Source organism: Urocampus carinirostris, chromosome 18, assembly GCF_059441175.1.
Source record: "Urocampus carinirostris isolate Australia breed hairy pipefish chromosome 18, RoL_Ucar_1.0, whole genome shotgun sequence".
In the NCBI taxonomy this organism is placed as follows: domain Eukaryota; kingdom Metazoa; phylum Chordata; class Actinopteri; order Syngnathiformes; family Syngnathidae; genus Urocampus; species Urocampus carinirostris.
In genome coordinates this window covers 29,020,577-29,025,473 of record NC_142366.1, presented here as the reverse complement: position 1 = coordinate 29,025,473, position 4,897 = coordinate 29,020,577, and the positions used below count along the sequence as shown (strand labels likewise).

The following is a 4,897-nucleotide window of genomic DNA, read 5'->3' as shown; positions in this document are numbered from 1 at the left end:
TCTGTTTGATGTTCCTTGTTTTACTTGTTATGTATAAACAACTCATTGGTTTGGTTGTAATAAAATAGAGGAGTTTCTCAGGTTATGGTCAGATGAGAGTCAGGCCTAGAACTGACTACATCTCCTCATGAGCTAAATTGATCTTTTATCTCTTGTCTCTTAGTATGTGTTTTATTCAAAGAGTAAGTTAATATACATAACAGTAAGTGATACTGAATTCGGCTACTGTTGTGAGAACTTAAAAAGAGCCTGGTATTAGCACCGATACCGAAACGTACCACTTACTTGCCGACCTTTAATAGTAATGCCCTTTTTTCAGGTCTTATTTAAAAAAAAAGTAATAAACAATTCATTTTCACAGTGGCCCAGATACTCTTTCATAATGAGACACAGACGGTAACTCGAATACACCTTAAAAAAAAGTCCGCTTTTTCAGTTTATCAAACGTATGTTTTCAAAACAAATTTTGACAAAAGCTCCTTCATCAAACACCAAAAGAAGCCCTTCATGTGGTCGGCTTAAGTATGCCCGAGTACAGGAGCCCGATCAAAAACACACTGTACCAACCGCACGTGTACAGATTAGCGATAGCAAAAATATTTAAACCGGGTCGCGGTTGGGAAATATGAAAGACAAGGGGTAAAAAGTCAAAATGTTTAAGCTCGTCCTCCGGCTTTTTTGTAAACAACAATTTCAACGTAATGCTAAACAGCTGAGGACAAAGCGAGGTGGGTGGCGGGAGAGGTCGGGGTCGGGTTTTTCATTCCCTCGCCTCTTGTATCTTTTGGTGAGGACAAATGAAATATAGACGGCAAAAATACATTGGCAGAACATTTAGAACATTTCAAATTATTCCTATTTTAAGATATTGCATCTTTTTGCTATAGTATTCCAAGAGTGTCATAATTCAATTAATAAAACGAGCATCAAACTAAATTTGTCATGATTACTGATGTGACTCAGCTGTGCCCGCTCATTTGGCGCCAACCGCTGCGGGCTCTGATTGGCCCCCTGTCCCTATTTTAACCCAGTCCCGTCAGTCCCCTGTGGTCAGTCCGTCTGCAAACCTCTGTTTATACAGGCAAGCCTTTTTTTCGACCCTGACTCCTGCCTGTCCCGTTTTTCCTCTCGTTTGTCTCCGGCTACGACCTTTCTTGATCCCGACCACGTCCGCTCTCCAGTCCCAGTTTACGACCCATTTTTAATCCAGACTACGTCTACTCTCCCGTCCTGGCTTACACTTTGTTTCCGACCCTGACCACGCTTTGCTCTTTCAGTCCAGACCAGTTTTTCCGCCCCTGACACCGCCCACTACGGAAGATCCACTTCCGTATTCGGATCACAATCCGATTGCGAGAGCGACTTGCTTCCCGCGTCCAGCGAGCATCGGATCCCGGGTGCTGCCCTTCTTCTTTCTTTCAATAAAATTGTAAGAAAAACTACGCGTTTGGGTCTACCCTGTGTGCTGGTCGAGACATAATTAAAACAGCCTTATCATGAACATTTAATTTACAATAACAAACAAACATCCGAAAGCTTTATGCAATAAAAAAAAGCCTTTAGCAAAAATACTTTGATTAAAACAGTTTTATAATTTATTTTAACGTAATTTTCAAATTTTAGAACACCATACTTCTCATAACAATGTGATTTGATTTATTTGCCATCGTTTCATTTACAAATACATATTTTTTTAAAAATGTTCGTTTTTATTTCAAACCATCCAATTACAAATCACTTAGAATATTTTGTTTAAGGCTATTTATTTCAAAAGGCTGTTTTTATTGACTAAGTGTTCGGTTTATTGATTGAATAATGGCACTCTTGGGCTTCCATAGTTTTCTTGTAAGATTAAAAACAAATTTAAACGGACAGTTTGGAATATTTGACTAATAAATGTATGGTGTCGTGCAATCAAAAACGAGTGCTAAAAATCCTGAAGAAGATTACAAACTACAGAGATTCAAAGTGACCAAAACACACTATTTCACTTCTCATTTTGGCCCAGCCTTTCACCAGGATTTTATTTATTTGGGTATCCGTAGCAGCAAGGCGGCAGACTTAATATGTTAGCATCTTTTCAGTGTGGCTAATGTTATTTAAAATAAATGCAAATTTCTCGAGCTATCAGTATTTTAATGATGCACATTTACATGATGTTTTATTTATTTTGCCTTATAATTTAACTAATATGTTTTTTTTTTAAGTTTCTTTTTCTCTTTTAGGAAGCACTAAATAATACACACTGCCCCTTTAATATAAGTATGTATGCATATTATTTTAAGAAATATTATCTGATAGTTGACCAGTACAAAAATCCCATTATCTTCTGGATAAACGTACATTTCAAACTATTTTTCAAAACAAGATCCTAAGATTCTTTTTAATCTTATTGTTTAAGTCATAATTGCGTATATTATTGCGTATATATCCTGGAGTGTTATGTCCTATCTCATTGAAAACAACGTTCAGATCGCCGTTGTCGATAAAAACAAAGAATACAAATTCATAATGACTAGTTTTGTTCAAAAGCCCTAAATATGACTACTTCCGTTTACTACTCTTATTGTTTGCGCATATCCGGTTTAGCGCTGTTCAACGATAACTTGACTTCCAAAGGCGGTAGAAAGTTTGTGACAGATTTTCGACCTACAATTAATTCGTTTACCGACAACTCAAAGGTATATTTTATGTCAGTTTCTCTGTTTTATGTTTAGACTTTAAAAATATTGTTTGCATGTGTTTAATTGTTTTAGCTCTAACGGTGACGAAGATATTTACAGCCACACACGAGGCTGAATTATGGAATTTAAGGTGATTTCTAATGCTTTTCCTCATTGATAAAAAGACAAAGCCACTAGTTGAATATAAATATATATTTTACCTGAAGAATAAGATACAATTCACCTAACGCGAAATTAAAACTCAAAAGAGGCCAACATTTGGTTAAGGGACATGGTAATTGGTTTGAAAAATGGTAAGGTGAATGTAGAAAAAGACAGCTATTTGGAAAACAGACGAGTATTTTTTGACTAAATTTGGTCCATAAATTGGATTATATGACACAAACTTATTTCAGGCGTCCATTTTTGGACATACTCATGTCTAAAACGGACCATATGAATATACATAAATATAAAAAAAGGGACATTATATTCTAAAATAGGAAGTATTCAAACAAGGAGTAAGATTTTTTTTGTGCAGTGTAAAAAAAACAAAACCTATTGCCTGTTGTTTAAAGGGACAGTGTGTAATAACTGACCACCAGATGCCGCTCTATTAGTGCAACCAAAAATGAGTGTTAAAAAGCACCAGGAAGAAATGTAAACTACCGAGACTCTAGGTCCATATTACTCCAGTCATCTATCTATAACAATAGTGCTGCCTATGCCAGGTCCCTTGAGGCGAGGCTCATGCTATGTAAAATAAATGGACATTTCCCGACCGAGGAGTATTATAAAAAGTGTGTGTTTATTTACAGTTTATGTATTCTTTCTTATTATTGTAATCAAGGTTTTTGAGTTTGTTAAAGGGACACATGTGTATTATTTGATCACTAAATGTGGCTGTACTATGTTGTGCAACCAGAAATGAGTGCTCAAAACACGTGGAATAATACAGTTTATATTTTTTGGAAACCCTTTCTGAGGTCTTTGAGTACCTGTCGTAGCGAGATGGTGGACAATAATGTCAGTTCTTTGACCTACAAGTATTTTGAAGAATGCACGTCGATAGTATGATAGTTCATATATTTCTGCTTGTATTTTAACCATATTGGGTGTTTTACCATTATGAGGGGTTAAATACACACTGTCCCTTTTAAATATATTGAAAAAACACCTTTTTGGGGTCTAAATCAGACAAGGTTAACATATTTTTGACGAGCTCAACACAACTCAGTTTTAAATGTCCATTTTGGACCTAATTTCGGGCTGCAGTAGCTCAGGAGGTAGAGCGATCGTTTTAGGATTAAGGGATCCCAGTTCGAATCCCGGCTTGTCCGTGTTACATGCCAAAGTGTCCTTGGGTAAGACACTGAACCCCCAATACCCCCAATAAGCAGGTTAGCGCCTTACAAGGCTGCACAGATCACGGCCGCTATTGGGAAATGTGAAGCACAATGTAAAGCGCTTTGGGAACTCATTGACTTGAAAAGCGCTATATAAATGCAGATCATTTCATTTCATTTCAATTTAATCTAAAACGATTGCAGGTTTGATTCCCGACTCCTCCATGTTGTATGTCGAAGTGTCCCTGGGCAAGACACTGAATCCCTAATGCCCCCAATAAGCAGGTCGGCGCCTTGCATGGCTGCATGACCGCTTTTGGTGTGTGAGTGTGTGTGTGAATGGGTAAGTGTGAAGCACATTGTAAAGCGCTTTGGGAGGTCTTCATTGACTTGAAAAGCGCTATAGAAATGCTGACCATTTACCATTTAAAAAGGAACAAACCAAATCACGTAGGGGTAAATATCTTTAAAAAGAGAGATGAGAAATATACTTAAAAAGACTAAATATTCTGCCAATGGAGTAAGACTTTATTTTTGCGCTGTAAAAAATAAAAAAAATACCGGCCATTAAAAACTCCTTAAAAAAAATCCCCTTAAAAACAAAAAAAGTTCAAGATTGTTACGTTGCACGTGCTAGCGCAAACTCGATTGGGGTCGAGCTTGCGTGTTTGGTCCCGATAAGTGGGAACGTCGTCACGAATCCAAGGATGAGCGTGGCCTGCTCACGCGTCAGCGCCAAGCGTCGCCAAAACACGGTCGAGTTTACTGCGGAACGAGCGACTCCAGTCAAAACACGTGGGGATTCCTTCCGCTTATTTCCGAACAAAACGCGGATGTACGATTCGGCCGCCCGTGCGCTGACGATTTGATGACCTCATCGGGTTTTTC

The 4,897-nt window shown here is 37.8% G+C and overlaps 1 long non-coding RNA gene across 1 annotated transcript in view; it reads left to right on the top strand.

Moving 5' to 3' along the window:
* The first annotated feature begins 2,580 nt into the window (after window positions 1–2,580).
* The window catches only part of LOC148348791 (uncharacterized), a 57,483-nt gene continuing 55,166 nt past the window's right edge, over window positions 2,581–4,897 (top strand). Inside the window, exon 1 of the long non-coding RNA XR_015847674.1 lies at window positions 2,581–2,681. This is a non-coding gene — a long non-coding RNA (uncharacterized LOC148348791). The remainder of the gene's footprint in view (window positions 2,682–4,897) is intronic.